Source organism: Ips typographus, linkage group LG3, assembly GCF_016097725.1.
Source record: "Ips typographus isolate SLU linkage group LG3, UJ_Ityp_2.0, whole genome shotgun sequence".
NCBI lineage: Eukaryota > Metazoa > Arthropoda > Insecta > Coleoptera > Curculionidae > Ips > Ips typographus.
The window spans coordinates 22,431,745-22,455,952 of NC_138424.1; the positions used below are offsets into that span (position 1 = coordinate 22,431,745).

Below are 24,208 nucleotides of genomic sequence, written 5' to 3' on the forward strand. Positions count from 1 at the left end.
AAATTAGGTGAAATAAGCACAAAAAAAGCACTTTAAAATTTTTCACTTTTCAAAAAAATTTAAAGAATGGGGGGGTATTAGAGAGGTTTTTTAGGTACTTTTTGAAATTCAATATCTCGGTAACGGGAGGAGCTACAGAGGCCATTTTTAACTCATTTTGTAGTATTTTTTATGCTTTTTCGAATGGCGTTGGAACGAATTTCCTGCGAATTTAAATAAAAGAGCTACGATTTTTTCGCAATATACGGATACCACAAAACGTAAACAAGACAAGAAATTACTAATTACCGCGGCGTTGCCATACCCGCTCCTACCATTTTAAATCAACATATTTCTTTTATAGCTGCACACTTCTATATTAGATTATTCGATGATATTGGTGAAAACTACTTATTTTTATTAATCACATTTCAAAACATAACATAGACTGCTTCAAAACATGGGTGATATGATGAGACTTGGCAACGTCGCAAATTGTCGTTCGCACCTCCGTTTTCCAAGACGCTCGCTTATTTTTAATTTTGTATCCTGGCGCGAGTTCACACACGTTTTGTTCCGGTCACTTTGACAGCTAATAACGTCAAAACCAGTCCGATTTCACTAGGCTTGATGGTACTCATTTTTGACTAATTTGGGGACGGCGAATCCATTCCAGCTGTCAAAATGACAGTAACTGTCACTCAATTCGAGACACTGGCGATTTGTGGAGATATCAAAGAAGTAATTTCACCAATGGATTGGGCGCCCCAAAATTAGCCAAAAACCACCCTTCACTCGTTTTGTTTTGATAAAAAACGCGTTTGAGATGCATTATTGTTAATCTGTCACTTTGACAGCTAATAACGTCAAAACCAGTCCGATTTCACTAATTTGGGGACGGGGAATCCATTCCATCTGTCAAAATGACAGTAGCTGTCACTCAATTCGAGACACTGGCGATTTGTGGAGATATCAAAGAAGTGATTTCACCAATGGATTGGGCCACCGCCCTCTGTACAAGAAAGCCAAGAAGGTGCATGCCAAAAATTCCAATATGGCCGAAATATGGGATTGACAGTTTGCATTTGTTTGTATTGTGGAAATTGAGTTTTTGGATGATTAAATTAATTTTTAAGGTTTAAAGTCAAGACTTGGGATTACTTGCCAAAGTAATTTTTGTTTGCTATTATATATTGTTGTTTATATGTTTATTGTTCTAGTGAAAGTGTAGTTTGTGTTCATTTTATTGTGTTATCACTATTGTTATTGTTCCTTCATTGTTCTATAATTTGTGGTTGGTTTTTTAACTTAAATTCTATTGCCTCTACAATATGCCGTCCACTGGTTGTTTGCCAAATTTCTAAAAGCAATTTGGTGAAAGGCCCAAAAGTGTCAGTCTTTTACTTTCCAAAAGACCCTGCTCGAACCCAACAGTGGTTGAAAGCTTTGAAGTGGAATGATTTTACTCCAACACAATACTCAGTGGTAAGTACAATATGCTTTCTCATTCAGTAAAACTTATTGCCTCTTACATACATTGGTATGTGACTTATGTGAGTTACATTTTGAGACCGCCTGCATTTTGAGAGCAACAAAGGTTTACTCTGAAGAAACAGGACAGCTTTTAGAAGTTCTATTGGCACATTTACATTTTAAAAGAAAGGTCTTGGTAATAATATAAAACCCATTTACCAGTTTTGCTTACCTAGATTCAAGAATTTCCAAATTTTCTTTGATTGAGCAGTTTTTACATTAGTTTGTTCCTACTTTCCAAGACAAAGGGTTCTAACCAAACTTGCTTTGGCTGGACTTTATTGGATATAAAAAGCCATATCTATACATATCTGGATCAGGAATGAAGCGTTCTTTGATTTTTCACTCACAACTTCTAATCAACTACACGAAAAAATAAAAAAAAACATATTTTCTACTGCATCTCCATAGGTTTGTGTACAAAAAAAAATCCGATAACGCCGCCATTAAAAGTCACATTCTAGGCTTTCTTGTAAAGAAGGCGGTGATTGGGCGCCCCAAATTAGCCAAAAACCATCCTTCACTCGATTTGTTTTGATAAAAAACGCACTTGAGATGCATTATTGTTATTCTGTCACTTTGACAGCTAATAACGTCAAAACCAGTCCGATTTCACTAGGGTTGATGGTACTCATTTTCGACTAATTTGGGGACGAGGAATCCATTCCAGCTGTCAAAATGACAGTAGCTGTCACTTAGTTCGAGATCGGCCAAACGGTGTTATCAATCAACTCATGTGGGGATATTTTTTGTTTTCTATGATATGGTCCATTTTTTTCCCGTCGCGGTTACGTCATCATTTGCCTTTCTTGTCTATTACGTGCGTTCCGAGCGCGATAGAATTTTGACGTCATCGGCCGCCATCGTTGGCAAATTAATAGGTAGTAAACAAAGCGAAATGTTTTATTTTTGATGTAAATTTTACAATATTTCGATGTAACTACTGCGATACTAGATAGGTACCTAGATAATGTGTGTGTGTGTGTTGTGTGTGTATGTTTCGGGAAGAGAGTTTTGAAAATGCCACCCACCTACACTTTGCAACTATCAAGGGGCCCAGTGAAACATTCTGAAGGAAAACAGAAAAGAATGCCTTTTCTAATAAAAAACACACAATCACAATGAAACAGCCCATGCATATAGGTACCTATTTACTTAGTCCCAAGAACCAAGTTTATTCAAGCCAGTGGTTGTTTCTCAATCAAAGAAACATGGATGCTGACAAGGTGATTTACCTAATATTATAAAAAGGAAGGCCCCTACCTTTTAATGAGCTGCTAATACTAAATAGCTTATGTTTCAGGTAGGTACCTTTCTGGAGTTTGCTTATCATGCTTTGAAAGGGTCCCATTATCAACGGCTGCTGTAAAAGACTCCTGGTGACTGAACAACGAAAGGTGTTTGAAGCAATGGTTATAATGGTGTTGTCAAAATCCATATGCAGAGTGTTGAAATATTTCAGGTAACATTAGAAAGATATAGGACATAGGTACCTAACTATGTTACTTAATATGTAAATTTGATCAAATGCCATTATTTTACAGAATTAGCCCCCCTTGCCTATACTTCTCTGACTACCTATAAGGCTAGAAACAGATGGTGCTACTGTTAAATACAGTATTTTACATCAGATAGGTAGTAGGTTAAATTACTATTTTAATTGTATTCATTATGAAATATACAAATAAAATCTTTAAGAAGAGTTTATTTTTTATCAAAAGTCTAGTTTTCTTCATAAAATTAGATAATTTACCTACCTGCTCTTTGGTACAATAAATTGTTGAACTGAACATGTTAAATAAATCACACAACAAAACAAAATTGATATGTATTTAATGCTGCTGAGTAAATTTACAAAAGAAAATACCTAAATAAGCAAATTAAATCACAAAAGCAAGTTGTTAAAACAGCAACAATTCTGTTGTAAGTTAAAACACTGCTACATCATCACCAAACTGCAAGAACTTCCTAATAGTCTCCAGGATTGGACACACATTGCCTGCCTTTCGTTTCTTGCAAATTTTATGGATTGGGCTGTTAATGACCACTTGTTTGAATGCACCTCCAGTGCTCTTAACTTAAAACTCCAGATAATTAAAATTGAATGTGGTTGTTCCCAAGCCAAAGTTTGATTGGTTTGTTTACTACCAAGTGATGCAACACTAATTAATACACTTAAACAATCCTAAATTAAGTTTTTATTTCTTCTGTTTGTGAAAAAAAATTTCGAAATTTCTTCTGTTTTTGCTGTTTTTAAATTTTTTAAAATTCCTAACCTCAAAATGTTTAGCCGCCGACTGTCAGTAGTGTCAGTTGAGACTGTGCCCTATGTTGCCACATCTTCCACGAGCAGATGTGAACCTAGTGTATTGTTTGTTGCACGGTGCAATCAATCGAATCGTGGGGGGATATTTTTGGGAAGCTTGAAATCTGCTCTATCTTTTGTTTTCTATGACATTTTGACGTAACTTGTCAAATAAGGGAGTAATTCAGGGTCAAAGCGACGTGTGTCAAAAAATATGTGATTTTATGGTGAAGGAACTTTGAAGCCCTCTAGCGGCCAAACGGTGCAATCAATCGAACCATGGGGCGATATTTTTGGGAAGCTTGAAATCTGCTCTATATTTTGTTTTCTATGACATTTTGACATAACTTGTCAAATAAGGGAGTAATTTAGGGTCAAAGCGACGTGTCAAAAAATATGTGATTTTATGGTGAATGAATTTTGACGCCCTTCAGCGGCCAAGCGGTATGACCAATCAACTCTAGGGGGGATATTTTTGGAAAGCTTGAAGTCTGCTCTATCTTTTGTTTTCTATGACATTTGTCAAACAAAGTCAAAGACTTGTCAAATAAAGGAGTAATTTAGGGTCAGAGCGACGTGTATCAAGAAATATGCTATTTTTACAAAAAGCGCATTTTTGGCAAATGTTTAATTTGCTCCAGTGCACAGCAAAGGGCATATTTATGCCAAAGGACCTTAAATTAGGTGAAATAAGTACAAAAATAGTATATTATTAACCAATGTTTTGACAGACAGAAGCTTTTATTGTAAGAGAGAAGATAAGGTCAATAAATGCTGTCTAAACCATGGATAATATAGCATTTTTTCCACTATTATATTATTTATACTAAATAGCCAGGATTGTTTGTATTGTCACCTAAAAATGCATGCACTTACTTATAATACATTGAATCATAAAAATTACAGGCTGTGCTGGTTATTGGTGTGGCTGATGGAGTATGCTAAAACAAAAAGGGTTGATATTAGAGATGACATAATAATAATTGTTAATATTCCAACTAGAGTGGAGAAAATTTGTTATTATAGAACCTACCTGGATTAAACGTATACGGACCAACACCAGATCTCCCCAGGTCGTTTATTAGTTTTCGGAACAACAAACCAATAGGACATATTTAATACAGTTAACAAAATGCCCAATGCAATGTGATTATACTGGCCACTATTCTTGCTGAAAATGGTGGTAATTTACTGACACTGAAGCCCTGAATGGGGGGGTCGAAAAGGATTGCGACTATGGTACAAGGACAACATACATCAATAGGAGTCAGAAGCTACCTACCAGCTTTTCTGGACAAAGTACTTCAACTTTTATCCCAACGATCCATTGACCGGTTTCTGCAAACTTGCTGTTGAACCAAGATCACTTCTACTCCAATACGTATCTTACTATTTTCCTATTTATTTACCTAATAAAATATACTATTTTTACATTATAATCACCCAAATACTAAGCTAATTTTATTATTTACCTTTTGGTTGGGCCCACAACACTTTTTATAGATCCTGTTTCTGAAGCAGTGTTCAGAACAGACTCTGACAAATGTTTCTCAAGCTTGCTAAAAATGTTTAAAGTTAATTCCACCTTATAGGAAATAGACATTTTTAGCAGCAGTAGTACCTAAATGAATCCTAGTTTATAGGGTGGTTCAACATTTGTGGCTCTGTTGAAACTCTAGTCAAATTAAAGTTGACTACCTATAACTTCACTCCTAAAAATTTAAATAATATTAGACAAAACTATCTAATTTTATCACCTAAGTAATAACATACCTAACATATGAAAAACAGGCCATTAAAGTTTACAGTTTTATTGAAAAATAGTATAGGTACCTATTAGGCGTGCGGAATCGTTCGTAGAGGGTTACTCACTTAGAAAAGCTCAAAAACTAAGGGCTGAACATAAAGTAACATTTATTGTAGCCATAAAATTATCACAAGTCATCTAGTCTCTGAACTATTCTAAAATTATTCAACCTAACCTAAGTCTTCTCTCTTCTCTAGGTTTTCTTGGCGGTCGGCCTCTTCTACCGGCAACCAAAATAATAGAGATATGGGAATTATTTTCGTTACAACAAAACGTAAACAAGAAATTACTAATTACCGCGGCGTTGCCATACCCGCTCCTACCATTTTAAATCAACATATTCCTTTTATAGCTGCACACTTCTATATTAGATTATTCGATGATATTGGTGAAAACTACTTATTTTTATTAATCACATTTCAAAACATAACATAGACTGCTTCAAAACATGGGTGATATGATGAGACTTGGCAACGTCGCAAATTGTCGTTCGCACCTCCGTTTTCCAAGACGCTCGCTAATTTTTAATTTTGTATCCTGGCGCGAGTTCACACACGTTTTGTTCCGGTCACTTTGACAGCTAATAACGTCAAAACCAGTCCGATTTCACTAGGCTTGATGGTACTCATTTTCGACTAATTTGGGGACGGCGAATCCATTCCAGCTGTCAAAATGACAGTAACTGTCACTCAATTCGAGACACTGGCGATTTGTGGAGATATCAAAAAAGTGATTTCACCAATGGATTGGGCGCCCCAAAATTAGCCAAAACCACCCTTCACTCGATTTGTTTTGATAAAAAACGCACTTGAGATGCATTATTGTTATTCTGTCACTTTGACAGCTAATAACGTCAAAACCAGTCCGATTTCACTAGGGTTGATGGTACTCATTTTCGACTAATTTGGGGACGAGGAATCCATTCCAGCTGTCAAAATGACAGTAACTGTCACTCAATTCGAGACACTGGCGATTTGTGGAGATATCAAAGAAGTAATTTCACCAATGGATTGGGCGCCCCAAAATTAGCCAAAAACCACCCTTCACTCGTTTTGTTTTGATAAAAAACGCGCTTGAGATGCATTATTGTTAATCTGTCACTTTGACAGCTAATAACGTCAAAACCAGTCCGATTTCACTAATTTGGGGACGGGGAATCCATTCCAGCTGTCAAAATGCCAGTAGCTGTCACTCAATTCGAGACACTGGCGATTTGTGGAGATATCAAAAAAGTGATTTCACCAATGGATTGGGCGCCCCAAAATTAGCCAAAAACCATCCTTCACTCGATTTGTTTTGATAAAAAACGCACTTGAGATGCATTATTGTTATTCTGTCACTTTGACAGCTAATAACGTCAAAACCAGTCCGATTTCACTAGGGTTGATGGTACTCATTTTCGACTAATTTGGGGACGAGGAATCCATTCCAGCTGTCAAAATGACAGTAGCTGTCACTTAGTTCGAGATCGGCCAAACGGTGTTATCAATCAACTCATGTGGGGATATTTTTTGTTTTCTATGATATGGTCCATTTTTTTCCCGTCGCGGTTACGTCATCATTTGCCTTTCTTGTCTATTACGTGCGTTCCGAGCGCGATAGAATTTTGACGTCATCGGCCGCCATCGTTGGCAAATTAATAGGTAGTAAACAAAGCGAAATGTTTTATTTTTGATGTAAATTTTACAATATTTCGATGTAACTACTGCGATACTAGATAGGTACCTAGATAATGTGTGTGTGTGTGTTGTGTGTGTATGTTTCGGGAAGAGAGTTTTGAAAATGCCACCCACCTACACTTTGCAACTATCAAGGGGCCCAGTGAAACATTCTGAAGGAAAACAGAAAAGAATGCCTTTTCTAATAAAAAACACACAATCACAATGAAACAGCCCATGCATATAGGTACCTATTTACTTAGTCCCAAGAACCAAGTTTATTCAAGCCAGTGGTTGTTTCTCAATCAAAGAAACATGGATGCTGACAAGGTGATTTACCTAATATTATAAAAAGGAAGGCCCCTACCTTTTAATGAGCTGCTAATACTAAATAGCTTATGTTTCAGGTAGGTACCTTTCTGGAGTTTGCTTATCATGCTTTGAAAGGGTCCCATTATCAACGGCTGCTGTAAAAGACTCCTGGTGACTGAACAACGAAAGGTGTTTGAAGCAATGGTTATAATGGTGTTGTCAAAATCCATATGCAGAGTGTTGAAATATTTCAGGTAACATTAGAAAGATATAGGACATAGGTACCTAACTATGTTACTTAATATGTAAATTTGATCAAATGCCATTATTTTACAGAATTAGCCCCCCTTGCCTATACTTCTCTGACTACCTATAAGGCTAGAAACAGATGGTGCTACTGTTAAATACAGTATTTTACATCAGATAGGTAGTAGGTTAAATTACTATTTTAATTGTATTCATTATGAAATATACAAATAAAATCTTTAAGAAGAGTTTATTTTTTATCAAAAGTCTAGTTTTCTTCATAAAATTAGATAATTTACCTACCTGCTCTTTGGTACAATAAATTGTTGAACTGAACATGTTAAATAAATCACACAACAAAACAAAATTGATATGTATTTAATGCTGCTGAGTAAATTTACAAAAGAAAATACCTAAATAAGCAATTTAAATCACAAAAGCAAGTTCTTAAAACAGCAACAATTCTGTTGTAAGTTAAAACACTGCTACATCATCACCAAACTGCAAGAACTTCCTAATAGTCTCCAGGATTGGACACACATTGCCTGCCTTTCGTTTCTTGCAAATTTTATGGATTGGGCTGTTAATGAGGACTCCTTTGAATGCACCTTCAGTGCTCCAGTGCGCTTTCCAGATAATTAAAATTGAATGTGGTTGTTCCCAAGCCAAAGTTTGATTGGTTTGTTTACCACCAAGTGTTGCAACACTAATTAATAAACTTAAACAACCCTAAATTAACTTTTTATTTCTTCTGTTTGTAGTTTTTGCTGTTTTTAAATTTTTTAAAATTCCTAACCTCAAAATGTTTAGCCGCCGACTGTCAGTTGAGACTGTGCCCTATGTTGCCACATCTTCCACGAGCAGATGTGAACCTAGTGTATTGTTTGTTGCAGTAATACCTAAACGGACCGATTTTGAAAAAAAAGTATTTATTCATGTCTCTAAAAAGAGAAGGGTTCTCTCGCAACTTAAAGAGCACCTTGCGTGTCACCCTTTACGGGGCTGAACTAGACTCGCCCTCCCCCTACATTCATGCACACGACGGCAATTACTGCAGTATTGGCCCATCTCATCTGCGGGTAATATACCTTATTACCCCCAGATATCATCCGCCGCTTTATAGGTACCTTACTTACTTTATTTTTATAATAAACGAGGCTTACTTACTTGTGACCTGAGTGTTGTGACGTGAAATTTGCTTTAAAATGAGGTGCAAGTCAATATTTTGACACAAAATTCAAAATGGCGGCCTCGAACTGTCAAAAATACCACTTTTTTATTTGTCAAGTTACAGTTGACGTCTCGGTGTCATTTTATGTTAAAATGTCCCGGAAAAGACTCTGATGCAGTCGGTTTTTTGATATCTCAAAAACTAACAGAGTTAGATCTAAAATTTAACATTTTAACTGACTGTGTTAATTGTGTAAAATTTCTTTGCCAGGAACTCGGCCGGATTAAGAGACATGAAATCTGACTGAAAAATATTTACAATATAATATGTGATATTATGGTAAAGGAAATTTGACGCCTTCTAGCGTCCAAACGGTGTTATCAATCAGCTGATGGGGGACATTTTTAGAAAGCTTGAAATCTGCTCTATCGTTTGTTTTCTATGATATTTTGACGTAACTTGTCAAATAAGAGAGTTGTTTAGGGTCAAAGCAAGGTGTGTCCCAAAATATGTGATTTTAGGGTGAAAGAATTTTGACGCGTTCTAGCGTCCAAACGGTGTTATCAATCAGCTCAAGGGGGGACATTTTTAGAAAGCTTGAAATCTGCTCTATCTTTTGTTTTCTATGACATTTTGACGTAACTTGTCAAATAAGAGAGTTATTTAGGGTCAAAGCGACGTGTGTCCCAAAATATGTGATTTTAGGGTAAAAGAATTTTGACGCGTTCTAGCGTCCAAAAAAAATTCGAAAAATGCCATTTTTTGTCGAAATTTTCAATTTTTTTATTTTGCTCTATAAGGGTTCCAATGCACAGCAAAGGGCATACTTATACAAAAGAACATTAAATTAGGTGAAATAATCACAAAAAAAAGCACTTTAAAATTTTTTACTTTTCAAAAAAATTGAAAGAATGGGGGGGTATTAGAGAGGTTTTTTAGGTACTTTTTGAAATTCAATATCTCGGTAACGGGAGGAGCTACAGAGGCCATTTTTAACCCATTTTGTAGTATTTTCTATGCTTTTTCAAATGGCATTGGAACGAATTTCCTGCGAATTTAAATAAAAGAGCTACGATTTTTCAAAAAGACAAAAAAATCAATTTTTGTCAAAAGTGCAATTTTGACAAATTTTTATTTTGCTCTATAAGGGTTCCAATGCACAGCAAAGGGCATATTTATACAAAAGAACCTTAAATTAGGTGAAATAAGCACAAAAAAAGCACTTTAAAATTTTTCACTTTTCAAAAAAATTTAAAGAATGGGGGGGTATTAGAGAGGTTTTTTAGGTACTTTTTGAAATTCAATATCTCGGTAACGGGAGGAGCTACAGAGGCCATTTTTAACTCATTTTGTAGTATTTTTTATGCTTTTTCGAATGGCGTTGGAACGAATTTCCTGCGAATTTAAATAAAAGAGCTACGATTTTTTCGCAATATACGGATACCACAAAACGTAAACAAGACAAGAAATTACTAATTACCGCGGCGTTGCCATACCCGCTCCTACCATTTTAAATCAACATATTCTTTTATAGCTGCACACTTCTATATTAGATTATTCGATGATATTGGTGAAAACTACTTATTTTTATTAATCACATTTCAAAACATAACATAGACTGCTTCAAAACATGGGTGATATGATGAGACTTGGCAACGTCGCAAATTGTCGTTCGCACCTCCGTTTTCCAAGACGCTCGCTTATTTTTAATTTTGTATCCTGGCGCGAGTTCACACACGTTTTGTTCCGGTCACTTTGACAGCTAATAACGTCAAAACCAGTCCGATTTCACTAGGCTTGATGGTACTCATTTTCGACTAATTTGGGGACGGCGAATCCATTCCAGCTGTCAAAATGACAGTAACTGTCACTCAATTCGAGACACTGGCGATTTGTGGAGATATCAAAGAAGTAATTTCACCAATGGATTGGGCGCCCCAAAATTAGCCAAAAACCACCCTTCACTCGTTTTGTTTTGATAAAAAACGCGCTTTGAGATGCATTATTGTTAATCTGTCACTTTGACAGCTAATAACGTCAAAACCAGTCCGATTTCACTAATTTGGGGACGGGGAATCCATTCCATCTGTCAAAATGACAGTAGCTGTCACTCAATTCGAGACACTGGCGATTTGTGGAGATATCAAAGAAGTGATTTCACCAATGGATTGGGCGCCCCAAAATTAGCCAAAAACCATCCTTCACTCGATTTGTTTTGATAAAAAACGCACTTGAGATGCATTATTGTTATTCTGTCACTTTGACAGCTAATAACGTCAAAACCAGTCCGATTTCACTAGGGTTGATGGTACTCATTTTCGACTAATTTGGGGACGAGGAATCCATTCCAGCTGTCAAAATGACAGTAGCTGTCACTTAGTTCGAGATCGGCCAAACGGTGTTATCAATCAACTCATGTGGGGATATTTTTTGTTTTCTATGATATGGTCCATTTTTTTCCCGTCGCGGTTACGTCATCATTTGCCTTTCTTGTCTATTACGTGCGTTCCGAGCGCGATAGAATTTTGACGTCATCGGCCGCCATCGTTGGCAAATTAATAGGTAGTAAACAAAGCGAAATGTTTTATTTTTGATGTAAATTTTACAATATTTCGATGTAACTACTGCGATACTAGATAGGTACCTAGATAATGTGTGTGTGTGTGTTGTGTGTGTATGTTTCGGGAAGAGAGTTTTGAAAATGCCACCCACCTACACTTTGCAACTATCAAGGGGCCCAGTGAAACATTCTGAAGGAAAACAGAAAAGAATGCCTTTTCTAATAAAAAACACACAATCACAATGAAACAGCCCATGCATATAGGTACCTATTTACTTAGTCCCAAGAACCAAGTTTATTCAAGCCAGTGGTTGTTTCTCAATCAAAGAAACATGGATGCTGACAAGGTGATTTACCTAATATTATAAAAAGGAAGGCCCCTACCTTTTAATGAGCTGCTAATACTAAATAGCTTATGTTTCAGGTAGGTACCTTTCTGGAGTTTGCTTATCATGCTTTGAAAGGGTCCCATTATCAACGGCTGCTGTAAAAGACTCCTGGTGACTGAACAACGAAAGGTGTTTGAAGCAATGGTTATAATGGTGTTGTCAAAATCCATATGCAGAGTGTTGAAATATTTCAGGTAACATTAGAAAGATATAGGACATAGGTACCTAACTATGTTACTTAATATGTAAATTTGATCAAATGCCATTATTTTACAGAATTAGCCCCCCTTGCCTATACTTCTCTGACTACCTATAAGGCTAGAAACAGATGGTGCTACTGTTAAATACAGTATTTTACATCAGATAGGTAGTAGGTTAAATTACTATTTTAATTGTATTCATTATGAAATATACAAATAAAATCTTTAAGAAGAGTTTATTTTTTATCAAAAGTCTAGTTTTCTTCATAAAATTAGATAATTTACCTACCTGCTCTTTGGTACAATAAATTGTTGAACTGAACATGTTAAATAAATCACACAACAAAACAAAATTGATATGTATTTAATGCTGCTGAGTAAATTTACAAAAGAAAATACCTAAATAAGCAAATTAAATCACAAAAGCAAGTTGTTAAAACAGCAACAATTCTGTTGTAAGTTAAAACACTGCTACATCATCACCAAACTGCAAGAACTTCCTAATAGTCTCCAGGATTGGACACACATTGCCTGCCTTTCGTTTCTTGCAAATTTTATGGATTGGGCTGTTAATGACCACTTGTTTGAATGCACCTCCAGTGCTCTTAACTTAAAACTCCAGATAATTAAAATTGAATGTGGTTGTTCCCAAGCCAAAGTTTGATTGGTTTGTTTACTACCAAGTGATGCAACACTAATTAATACACTTAAACAATCCTAAATTAAGTTTTTATTTCTTCTGTTTGTAGTTTTTGCTGTTTTTAAATTTTTTAAAATTCCTAACCTCAAAATGTTTAGCCGCCGACTGTCAGTAGTGTCAGTTGAGACTGTGCCCTATGTTGCCACATCTTCCACGAGCAGATGTGAACCTAGTGTATTGTTTGTTGCACGGTGCAATCAATCGAATCGTGGGGGGATATTTTTGGGAAGCTTGAAATCTGCTCTATCTTTTGTTTTCTATGACATTTTGACGTAACTTGTCAAATAAGGGAGTAATTCAGGGTCAAAGCGACGTGTGTCAAAAAATATGTGATTTTATGGTGAAGGAACTTTGACGCCCTCTAGCGGCCAAACGGTGCAATCAATCGAGTCATGGGGGGATATTTTTGGAAAGATTGAAGTCTGCTCTATCTTTTGTTTTCTATGACATTTTGACGTAACTTGTCAAATAAGGGAGTAATTCAGGGTCAAAGCGACGTGTGTCAAAAAATATGTGATTTTATGGTGAAGGAATTTTGACGCCCTCTAGCGGCCAATCGGTGCAATCAATCGAGTCATGGGGGGATATTTTTGGAAAGATTGAAATCTGCTCTATCTTTTGTTTTCTATGACATTTTGACGTAACTTGTCAAATAAGGTAGTAATTCAGGGTCAAAGCGACGAGTGTCACAAAATATGTTATTTTATGGTGAAGGAACTTTGAAGCCCTCTAGCGGCCAAACGGTGCAATCAATCGAACCATGGGGCGATATTTTTGGGAAGCTTGAAATCTGCTCTATATTTTGTTTTCTATGACATTTTGACATAACTTGTCAAATAAGGTAGTAATTCAGGGTCAAAGCGACGAGTGTCACAAAATATGTTATTTTATGGTGAAGGAACTTTGAAGCCCTCTAGCGGCCAAACGGTGCAATCAATCGAACCATGGGGCGATATTTTTGGGAAGCTTGAAATCTGCTCTATATTTTGTTTTCTATGACATTTTGACATAACTTGTCAAATAAGGGAGTAATTTAGGGTCAAAGCGACGTGTCAAAAAATATGTGATTTTATGGTGAATGAATTTTGACGCCCTTCAGCGGCCAAGCGGTATGACCAATCAACTCTAGGGGGGATATTTTTGGAAAGCTTGAAGTCTGCTCTATCTTTTGTTTTCTATGACATTTGTCAAACAAAGTCAAAGACTTGTCAAATAAAGGAGTAATTTAGGGTCAGAGCGACGTGTATCAAGAAATATGCTATTTTTACAAAAAGCGCATTTTTGGCAAATGTTTAATTTGCTCCAGTGCACAGCAAAGGGCATATTTATGCCAAAGGACCTTAAATTAGGTGAAATAAGTACAAAAATAGTATATTATTAACCAATGTTTTGACAGACAGAAGCTTTTATTGTAAGAGAGAAGATAAGGTCAATAAATGCTGTCTAAACCATGGATAATATAGCATTTTTTCCACTATTATATTATTTATACTAAATAGCAAGGATTGTTTGTATTGTCACCTAAAAATGCATGCACTTACTTATAATACATTGAATCATAAAAATTACAGGCTGTGCTGGTTATTGGTGTGGCTGATGGAGTATGCTAAAACAAAAAGGGTTGATATTAGAGATGACATAATAATAATTGTTAATATTCCAACTAGAGTGGAGAAAATTTGTTATTATAGAACCTACCTGGATTAAACGTATACGGACCAACACCAGATCTCCCCAGGTCGTTTATTAGTTTTCGGAACAACAAACCAATAGGACATATTTAATACAGTTAACAAAATGCCCAATGCAATGTGATTATACTGGCCACTATTCTTGCTGAAAATGGTGGTAATTTACTGACACTGAAGCCCTGAATGGGGGGGTCGAAAAGGATTGCGACTATGGTACAAGGACAACATACATCAATAGGAGTCAGAAGCTACCTACCAGCTTTTCTGGACAAAGTACTTCAACTTTTATCCCAACGATCCATTGACCGGTTTCTGCAAACTTGCTGTTGAACCAAGATCACTTCTACTCCAATACGTATCTTACTATTTTCCTATTTATTTACCTAATAAAATATACTATTTTTACATTATAATCACCCAAATACTAAGCTAATTTTATTATTTACCTTTTGGTTGGGCCCACAACACTTTTTATAGATCCTGTTTCTGAAGCAGTGTTCAGAACAGACTCTGACAAATGTTTCTCAAGCTTGCTAAAAATGTTTAAAGTTAATTCCACCTTATAGGAAATAGACATTTTTAGCAGCAGTAGTACCTAAATGAATCCTAGTTTATAGGGTGGTTCAACATTTGTGGCTCTGATTGAAACTCTAGTCAAATTAAAGTTGACTACCTATAACTTCACTCCTAAAAATTTAAATAATATTAGACAAAACTATCTAATTTTATCACCTAAGTAATAACATACCTAACATATGAAAAACAGGCCATTAAAGTTTACAGTTTTATTGAAAAATAGTATAGGTACCTATTAGGCGTGCGGAATCGTTCGTAGAGGGTTACTCACTTAGAAAAGCTCAAAAACTAAGGGCTGAACATAAAGTAACATTTATTGTAGCCATAAAATTATCACAAGTCATCTAGTCTCTGAACTATTCTAAAATTATTCAACCTAACCTAAGTCTTCTCTCTTCTCTAGGTTTTCTTGGCGGTCGGCCTCTTCTACCGGCAACCAAAATAATAGAGATATGGGAATTATTTTCGTTACAACAAAACGTAAACAAGAAATTACTAATTACCGCGGCGTTGCCATACCCGCTCCTACCATTTTAAATCAACATATTCCTTTTATAGCTGCACACTTCTATATTAGATTATTCGATGATATTGGTGAAAACTACTTATTTTTATTAATCACATTTCAAAACATAACATAGACTGCTTCAAAACATGGGTGATATGATGAGACTTGGCAACGTCGCAAATTGTCGTTCGCACCTCCGTTTTCCAAGACGCTCGCTAATTTTTAATTTTGTATCCTGGCGCGAGTTCACACACGTTTTGTTCCGGTCACTTTGACAGCTAATAACGTCAAAACCAGTCCGATTTCACTAGGCTTGATGGTACTCATTTTCGACTAATTTGGGGACGGCGAATCCATTCCAGCTGTCAAAATGACAGTAACTGTCACTCAATTCGAGACACTGGCGATTTGTGGAGATATCAAAAAAGTGATTTCACCAATGGATTGGGCGCCCCAAAATTAGCCAAAAACCACCCTTCACTCGTTTTGTTTTGATAAAAAACGCGCTTGAGATGCATTATTGTTAATCTGTCACTTTGACAGCTAATAACGTCAAAACCAGTCCGATTTCACTAATTTGGGGACGGGGAATCCATTCCAGCTGTCAAAATGCCAGTAGCTGTCACTCAATTCGAGACACTGGCGATTTGTGGAGATATCAAAAAAGTGATTTCACCAATGGATTGGGCGCCCCAAAATTAGCCAAAAACCACCCTTCACTCGATTTGTTTTGATAAAAAACGCACTTGAGATGCATTATTGTTATTCTGTCACTTTGACAGCTAATAACGTCAAAACCAGTCCGATTTCACTAGGGTTGATGGTACTCATTTTCGACTAATTTGGGGACGAGGAATCCATTCCAGCTGTCAAAATGACAGTAGCTGTCACTTAGTTCGAGATCGGCCAAACGGTGTTATCAATCAACTCATGTGGGGATATTTTTTGTTTTCTATGATATGGTCCATTTTTTTCCCGTCGCGGTTACGTCATCATTTGCCTTTCTTGTCTATTACGTGCGTTCCGAGCGCGATAGAATTTTGACGTCATCGGCCGCCATCGTTGGCAAATTAATAGGTAGTAAACAAAGCGAAATGTTTTATTTTTGATGTAAATTTTACAATATTTCGATGTAACTACTGCGATACTAGATAGGTACCTAGATAATGTGTGTGTGTGTTGTGTGTGTATGTTTCGGGAAGAGAGTTTTGAAAATGCCACCCACCTACACTTTGCAACTATCAAGGGGCCCAGTGAAACATTCTGAAGGAAAACAGAAAAGAATGCCTTTTCTAATAAAAAACACACAATCACAATGAAACAGCCCATGCATATAGGTACCTATTTACTTAGTCCCAAGAACCAAGTTTATTCAAGCCAGTGGTTGTTTCTCAATCAAAGAAACATGGATGCTGACAAGGTGATTTACCTAATATTATAAAAAGGAAGGCCCCTACCTTTTAATGAGCTGCTAATACTAAATAGCTTATGTTTCAGGTAGGTACCTTTCTGGAGTTTGCTTATCATGCTTTGAAAGGGTCCCATTATCAACGGCTGCTGTAAAAGACTCCTGGTGACTGAACAACGAAAGGTGTTTGAAGCAATGGTTATAATGGTGTTGTCAAAATCCATATGCAGAGTGTTGAAATATTTCAGGTAACATTAGAAAGATATAGGACATAGGTACCTAACTATGTTACTTAATATGTAAATTTGATCAAATGCCATTATTTTACAGAATTAGCCCCCCTTGCCTATACTTCTCTGACTACCTATAAGGCTAGAAACAGATGGTGCTACTGTTAAATACAGTATTTTACATCAGATAGGTAGTAGGTTAAATTACTATTTTAATTGTATTCATTATGAAATATACAAATAAAATCTTTAAGAAGAGTTTATTTTTTATCAAAAGTCTAGTTTTCTTCATAAAATTAGATAATTTACCTACCTGCTCTTTGGTACAATAAATTGTTGAACTGAACATGTTAAATAAATCACACAACAAAACAAAATTGATATGTATTTAATGCTGCTGAGTAAATTTACAAAAGAAAATACCTAAATAAGCAATTAAATCACAAAAGCAAGTTGTTAAAACAGCAACAATTCTGTTGTAAGTTAAAACACTGCTACATCATCACCAAACTGCAAGAACTTCCTAATAGTCTCCAGGATTGGACACACATTGCCTGCCTTTCGTTTCTTGCAAATTTTATGGATTGGGCTGTTAATGACCACTTGTTTGAATGCACCTCCAGTGCTCTTAACTTAAAACTCCAGATAATTAAAATTGAATGTGGTTGTTCCCAAGCCAAAGTTTGATTGGTTTGTTTACTACCAAGTGATGCAACACTAATTAATACACTTAAACAATCCTAAATTAAGTTTTTATTTCTTCTGTTTGTGAAAAAAAATTTCGAAATTTCTTCTGTTTTGCTGTTTTTAAATTTTTTAAAATTCCTAACCTCAAAATGTTTAGCCGCCGACTGTCAGTAGTGTCAGTTGAGACTGTGCCCTATGTTGCCACATCTTCCACGAGCAGATGTGAACCTAGTGTATTGTTTGTTGCACGGTGCAATCAATCGAATCGTGGGGGGATATTTTTGGGAAGCTTGAAATCTGCTCTATCTTTTGTTTTCTATGACATTTTGACGTAACTTGTCAAATAAGGGAGTAATTCAGGGTCAAAGCGACGTGTGTCAAAAAATATGTGATTTTATGGTGAAGGAACTTTGAAGCCCTCTAGCGGCCAAACGGTGCAATCAATCGAACCATGGGGCGATATTTTTGGGAAGCTTGAAATCTGCTCTATATTTTGTTTTCTATGACATTTTGACATAACTTGTCAAATAAGGGAGTAATTTAGGGTCAAAGCGACGTGTCAAAAAATATGTGATTTTATGGTGAATGAATTTTGACGCCCTTCAGCGGCCAAGCGGTATGACCAATCAACTCTAGGGGGGATATTTTTGGAAAGCTTGAAGTCTGCTCTATCTTTTGTTTTCTATGACATTTGTCAAACAAAGTCAAAGACTTGTCAAATAAAGGAGTAATTTAGGGTCAGAGCGACGTGTATCAAGAAATATGCTATTTTTACAAAAAGCGCATTTTTGGCAAATGTTTAATTTGCTCCAGTGCACAGCAAAGGGCATATTTATGCCAAAGGACCTTAAATTAGGTGAAATAAGTACAAAAATAGTATATTATTAACCAATGTTTTGACAGACAGAAGCTTTTATTGTAAGAGAGAAGATAAGGTCAATAAATGCTGTCTAAACCATGGATAATATAGCATTTTTTCCACTATTATATTATTTATACTAAATAGCCAGGATTGTTTGTATTGTCACCTAAAAATGCATGCACTTACTTATAATACATTGAATCATAAAAATTACAGGCTGTGCTGGTTATTGGTGTGGCTGATGGAGTATGCTAAAACAAAAAGGGTTGATATTAGAGATGACATAATAATAATTGTTAATATTCCAACTAGAGTGGAGAAAATTTGTTATTATAGAACCTACCTGGATTAAACGTATACGGACCAACACCAGATCTCCCCAGGTCGTTTATTAGTTTTCGGAACAACAAACCAATAGGACATATTTAATACAGTTAACAAAATGCCCAATGCAATGTGATTATACTGGCCACTATTCTTGCTGAAAATGGTGGTAATTTACTGACACTGAAGCCCTGAATGGGGGGGTCGAAAAGGATTGCGACTATGGTACAAGGACAACATACATCAATAGGAGTCAGAAGCTACCTACCAGCTTTTCTGGACAAAGTACTTCAACTTTTATCCCAACGATCCATTGACCGGTTTCTGCAAACTTGCTGTTGAACCAAGATCACTTCTACTCCAATACGTATCTTACTATTTTCCTATTTATTTACCTAATAAAATATACTATTTTTACATTATAATCACCCAAATACTAAGCTAATTTTATTATTTACCTTTTGGTTGGGCCCACAACACTTTTTATAGATCCTGTTTCTGAAGCAGTGTTCAGAACAGACTCTGACAAATGTTTCTCAAGCTTGCTAAAAATGTTTAAAGTTAATTCCACCTTATAGGAAATAGACATTTTTAGCAGCAGTAGTACCTAAATGAATCCTAGTTTATAGGGTGGTTCAACATTTGTGGCTCTGTTGAAACTCTAGTCAAATTAAAGTTGACTACCTATAACTTCACTCCTAAAAATTTAAATAATATTAGACAAAACTATCTAATTTTATCACCTAAGTAATAACATACCTAACATATGAAAAACAGGCCATTAAAGTTTACAGTTTTATTGAAAAATAGTATAGGTACCTATTAGGCGTGCGGAATCGTTCGTAGAGGGTTACTCACTTAGAAAAGCTCAAAAACTAAGGGCTGAACATAAAGTAACATTTATTGTAGCCATAAAATTATCACAAGTCATCTAGTCTCTGAACTATTCTAAAATTATTCAACCTAACCTAAGTCTTCTCTCTTCTCTAGGTTTTCTTGGCGGTCGGCCTCTTCTACCGGCAACCAAAATAATAGAGATATGGGAATTATTTTCGTTACAACAAAACGTAAACAAGAAATTACTAATTACCGCGGCGTTGCCATACCCGCTCCTACCATTTTAAATCAACATATTCCTTTTATAGCTGCACACTTCTATATTAGATTATTCGATGATATTGGTGAAAACTACTTATTTTTATTAATCACATTTCAAAACATAACATAGACTGCTTCAAAACATGGGTGATATGATGAGACTTGGCAACGTCGCAAATTGTCGTTCGCACCTCCGTTTTCCAAGACGCTCGCTAATTTTTAATTTTGTATCCTGGCGCGAGTTCACACACGTTTTGTTCCGGTCACTTTGACAGCTAATAACGTCAAAACCAGTCCGATTTCACTAGGCTTGATGGTACTCATTTTCGACTAATTTGGGGACGGCGAATCCATTCCAGCTGTCAAAATGACAGTAACTGTCACTCAATTCGAGACACTGGCGATTTGTGGAGATATCAAAAAAGTGATTTCACCAATGGATTGGGCGCCCCAAAATTAGCCAAAAACCACCCTTCACTCGTTTTGTTTTGATAAAAAACGCGCTTGAGATGCATTATTGTTAATCTGTCACTTTGACAGCTAATAACGTCAAAACCAGTCCGATTTCACTAATTTGGGGACGGGGAATCCATTCCAGCTGTCAAAATGCCAGTAGCTGTCACTCAATTCGAGACACTGGCGATTTGTGGAGATATCAAAAAAGTGATTTCACCAATGGATTGGGCGCCCCAAAATTAGCCAAAAACCATCCTTCACTCGATTTGTTTTGATAAAAAACGCACTTGAGATGCATTATTGTTATTCTGTCACTTTGACAGCTAATAACGTCAAAACCAGTCCGATTTCACTAGGGTTGATGGTACTCATTTTCGACTAATTTGGGGACGAGGAATCCATTCCAGCTGTCAAAATGACAGTAGCTGTCACTTAGTTCGAGATCGGCCAAACGGTGTTATCAATCAACTCATGTGGGGATATTTTTTGTTTTCTATGATATGGTCCATTTTTTTCCCGTCGCGGTTACGTCATCATTTGCCTTTCTTGTCTATTACGTGCGTTCCGAGCGCGATAGAATTTTGACGTCATCGGCCGCCATCGTTGGCAAATTAATAGGTAGTAAACAAAGCGAAATGTTTTATTTTTGATGTAAATTTTACAATATTTCGATGTAACTACTGCGATACTAGATAGGTACCTAGATAATGTGTGTGTGTGTGTTGTGTGTGTATGTTTCGGGAAGAGAGTTTTGAAAATGCCACCCACCTACACTTTGCAACTATCAAGGGGCCCAGTGAAACATTCTGAAGGAAAACAGAAAAGAATGCCTTTTCTAATAAAAAACACACAATCACAATGAAACAGCCCATGCATATAGGTACCTATTTACTTAGTCCCAAGAACCAAGTTTATTCAAGCCAGTGGTTGTTTCTCAATCAAAGAAACATGGATGCTGACAAGGTGATTTACCTAATATTATAAAAAGGAAGGCCCCTACCTTTTAATGAGCTGCTAATACTAAATAGCTTATGTTTCAGGTAGGTACCTTTCTGGAGTTTGCTTATCATGCTTTGAAAGGGTCCCATTATCAACGGCTGCTGTAAAAGACTCCTGGTGACTGAACAACGAAAGGTGTTTGAAGCAATGGTTATAATGGTGTTGTCAAAATCCATATGCAGAGTGTTGAAATATTTCAGGTAACATTAGAAAGATATAGGACATAGGTACCTAACTATGTTACTTAATATGTAAATTTGATCAAATGCCATTATTTTACAGAATTAGCCCCCCTTGCCTATACTTCTCTGACTACCTATAAGGCTAGAAACAGATGGTGCTACTGTTAAATACAGTATTTTACATCAGATAGGTAGTAGGTTAAATTACTATTTTAATTGTATTCATTATGAAATATACAAATAAAATCTTTAAGAAGAGTTTATTTTTTATCAAAAGTCTAGTTTTCTTCATAAAATTAGATAATTTACCTACCTGCTCTTTGGTACAATAAATTGTTGAACTGAACATGTTAAATAAATCACACAACAAAACAAAATTGATATGTATTTAATGCTGCTGAGTAAATTTACAAAAGAAAATACCTAAATAAGCAATTTAAATCACAAAAGCAAGTTCTTAAAACAGCAACAATTCTGTTGTAAGTTAAAACACTGCTACATCATCACCAAACTGCAAGAACTTCCTAATAGTCTCCAGGATTGGACACACATTGCCTGCCTTTCGTTTCTTGCAAATTTTATGGATTGGGCTGTTAATGAGGACTCCTTTGAATGCACCTTCAGTGCTCCAGTGCTCTTTCCAGATAATTAAAATTGAATGTGGTTGTTCCCAAGCCAAAGTTTGATTGGTTTGTTTACCACCAAGTGTTGCAACACTAATTAATAAACTTAAACAAGAACCCTAAATTAACTTTTTATTTCTTCTGTTTGTAGTTTTTGCTGTTTTTAAATTTTTTAAAATTCCTAACCTCAAAATGTTTAGCCGCCGACTGTCAGTTGAGACTGTGCCCTATGTTGCCACATCTTCCACGAGCAGATGTGAACCTAGTGTATTGTTTGTTGCAGTAATACCTAAACGGACCGATTTTGAAAAAAAAGTATTTATTCATGTCTCTAAAAAGAGAAGGGTTCTCTCGCAACTTAAAGAGCACCTTGCGTGTCACCCTTTACGGGGCTGAACTAGACTCGCCCTCCCCCTACATTCATGCACACGACGGCAATTACTGCAGTATTGGCCCATCTCATCTGCGGGTAATATACCTTATTACCCCCAGATATCATCCGCCGCTTTATAGGTACCTTACTTACTTTATTTTTATAATAAACGAGGCTTACTTACTTGTGACCTGAGTGTTGTGACGTGAAATTTGCTTTAAAATGAGGTGCAAGTCAATATTTTGACACAAAATTCAAAATGGCGGCCTCGAACTGTCAAAAAATACCACTTTTTTATTTGTCAAGTTACAGTTGACGTCTCGGTGTCATTTTATGTTAAAATGTCCCGGAAAAGACTCTGATGCAGTCGGTTTTTTGATATCTCAAAAACTAACAGAGTTAGATCTAAAATTTAACATTTTAACTGACTGTGTTAATTGTGTAAAATTTCTTTGCCAGGAACTCGGCCGGATTAAGAGACATGAAATCTGACTGAAAAATATTTACAATATAATATGTGATATTATGGTAAAGGAAATTTGACGCCTTCTAGCGTCCAAACGGTGTTATCAATCAGCTGATGGGGGACATTTTTAGAAAGCTTGAAATCTGCTCTATCGTTTGTTTTCTATGATATTTTGACGTAACTTGTCAAATAAGAGAGTTGTTTAGGGTCAAAGCAAGGTGTGTCCCAAAATATGTGATTTTAGGGTGAAAGAATTTTGACGCGTTCTAGCGTCCAAACGGTGTTATCAATCAGCTCAAGGGGGGACATTTTTAGAAAGCTTGAAATCTGCTCTATCTTTTGTTTTCTATGACATTTTGACGTAACTTGTCAAATAAGAGAGTTATTTAGGGTCAAAGCGACGTGTGTCCCAAAATATGTGATTTTAGGGTAAAAGAATTTTGACGCGTTCTAGCGTCCAAAAAAAATTCGAAAAATGCCATTTTTTGTCGAAATTTTCAATTTTTTTATTTTGCTCTATAAGGGTTCCAATGCACAGCAAAGGGCATACTTATACAAAAGAACATTAAATTAGGTGAAATAATCACAAAAAAAGCACTTTAAAATTTTTTACTTTTCAAAAAAATTGAAAGAATGGGGGGGTATTAGAGAGGTTTTTTAGGTACTTTTTGAAATTCAATATCTCGGTAACGGGAGGAGCTACAGAGGCCATTTTTAACCCATTTTGTAGTATTTTCTATGCTTTTTCAAATGGCATTGGAACGAATTTCCTGCGAATTTAAATAAAAGAGCTACGATTTTTCAAAAAGACAAAAAAATCAATTTTTGTCAAAAGTGCAATTTTGACAAATTTTTATTTTGCTCT

The 24,208-nt window shown here is 35.9% G+C and overlaps 9 long non-coding RNA genes across 9 annotated transcripts in view; 6 read left to right on the top strand and 3 right to left on the bottom strand.

Moving 5' to 3' along the window:
* LOC145726366 (uncharacterized) overlaps positions 1-24,208 on the top strand; it is a 58,953-nt gene that overhangs the window by 32,514 nt on the left and 2,231 nt on the right. The window lies entirely within an intron of this gene.
* On the bottom strand, positions 1,211-2,006 carry LOC145726277 (uncharacterized). Its single transcript, XR_014177549.1, has 2 exons — positions 1,685-2,006; positions 1,211-1,583 (listed from the first exon to the last, which is right to left on the bottom strand). It is a non-coding gene; the product is annotated as an uncharacterized LOC145726277 (long non-coding RNA).
* LOC145726354 (uncharacterized) lies at positions 2,228-3,214 on the top strand. The gene is made up of 2 exons (XR_014177568.1): positions 2,228-2,974; positions 3,057-3,214. It is a non-coding gene; the product is annotated as an uncharacterized LOC145726354 (long non-coding RNA).
* LOC145726355 (uncharacterized) lies at positions 4,525-6,260 on the bottom strand. Its single transcript, XR_014177569.1, has 2 exons — positions 5,591-6,260; positions 4,525-5,529 (listed from the first exon to the last, which is right to left on the bottom strand). It is a non-coding gene; the product is annotated as an uncharacterized LOC145726355 (long non-coding RNA).
* LOC145726076 (uncharacterized) lies at positions 7,102-8,088 on the top strand. The gene is made up of 2 exons (XR_014177480.1): positions 7,102-7,848; positions 7,931-8,088. It is a non-coding gene; the product is annotated as an uncharacterized LOC145726076 (long non-coding RNA).
* On the top strand, positions 11,408-12,394 carry LOC145726767 (uncharacterized). Its single transcript, XR_014177665.1, has 2 exons — positions 11,408-12,154; positions 12,237-12,394. It is a non-coding gene; the product is annotated as an uncharacterized LOC145726767 (long non-coding RNA).
* On the top strand, positions 16,554-17,531 carry LOC145726368 (uncharacterized). The gene is made up of 2 exons (XR_014177582.1): positions 16,554-17,291; positions 17,374-17,531. It is a non-coding gene; the product is annotated as an uncharacterized LOC145726368 (long non-coding RNA).
* On the bottom strand, positions 18,840-20,629 carry LOC145726375 (uncharacterized). The gene is made up of 2 exons (XR_014177589.1): positions 19,906-20,629; positions 18,840-19,844 (listed from the first exon to the last, which is right to left on the bottom strand). It is a non-coding gene; the product is annotated as an uncharacterized LOC145726375 (long non-coding RNA).
* LOC145726371 (uncharacterized) lies at positions 21,153-22,139 on the top strand. The gene is made up of 2 exons (XR_014177585.1): positions 21,153-21,899; positions 21,982-22,139. It is a non-coding gene; the product is annotated as an uncharacterized LOC145726371 (long non-coding RNA).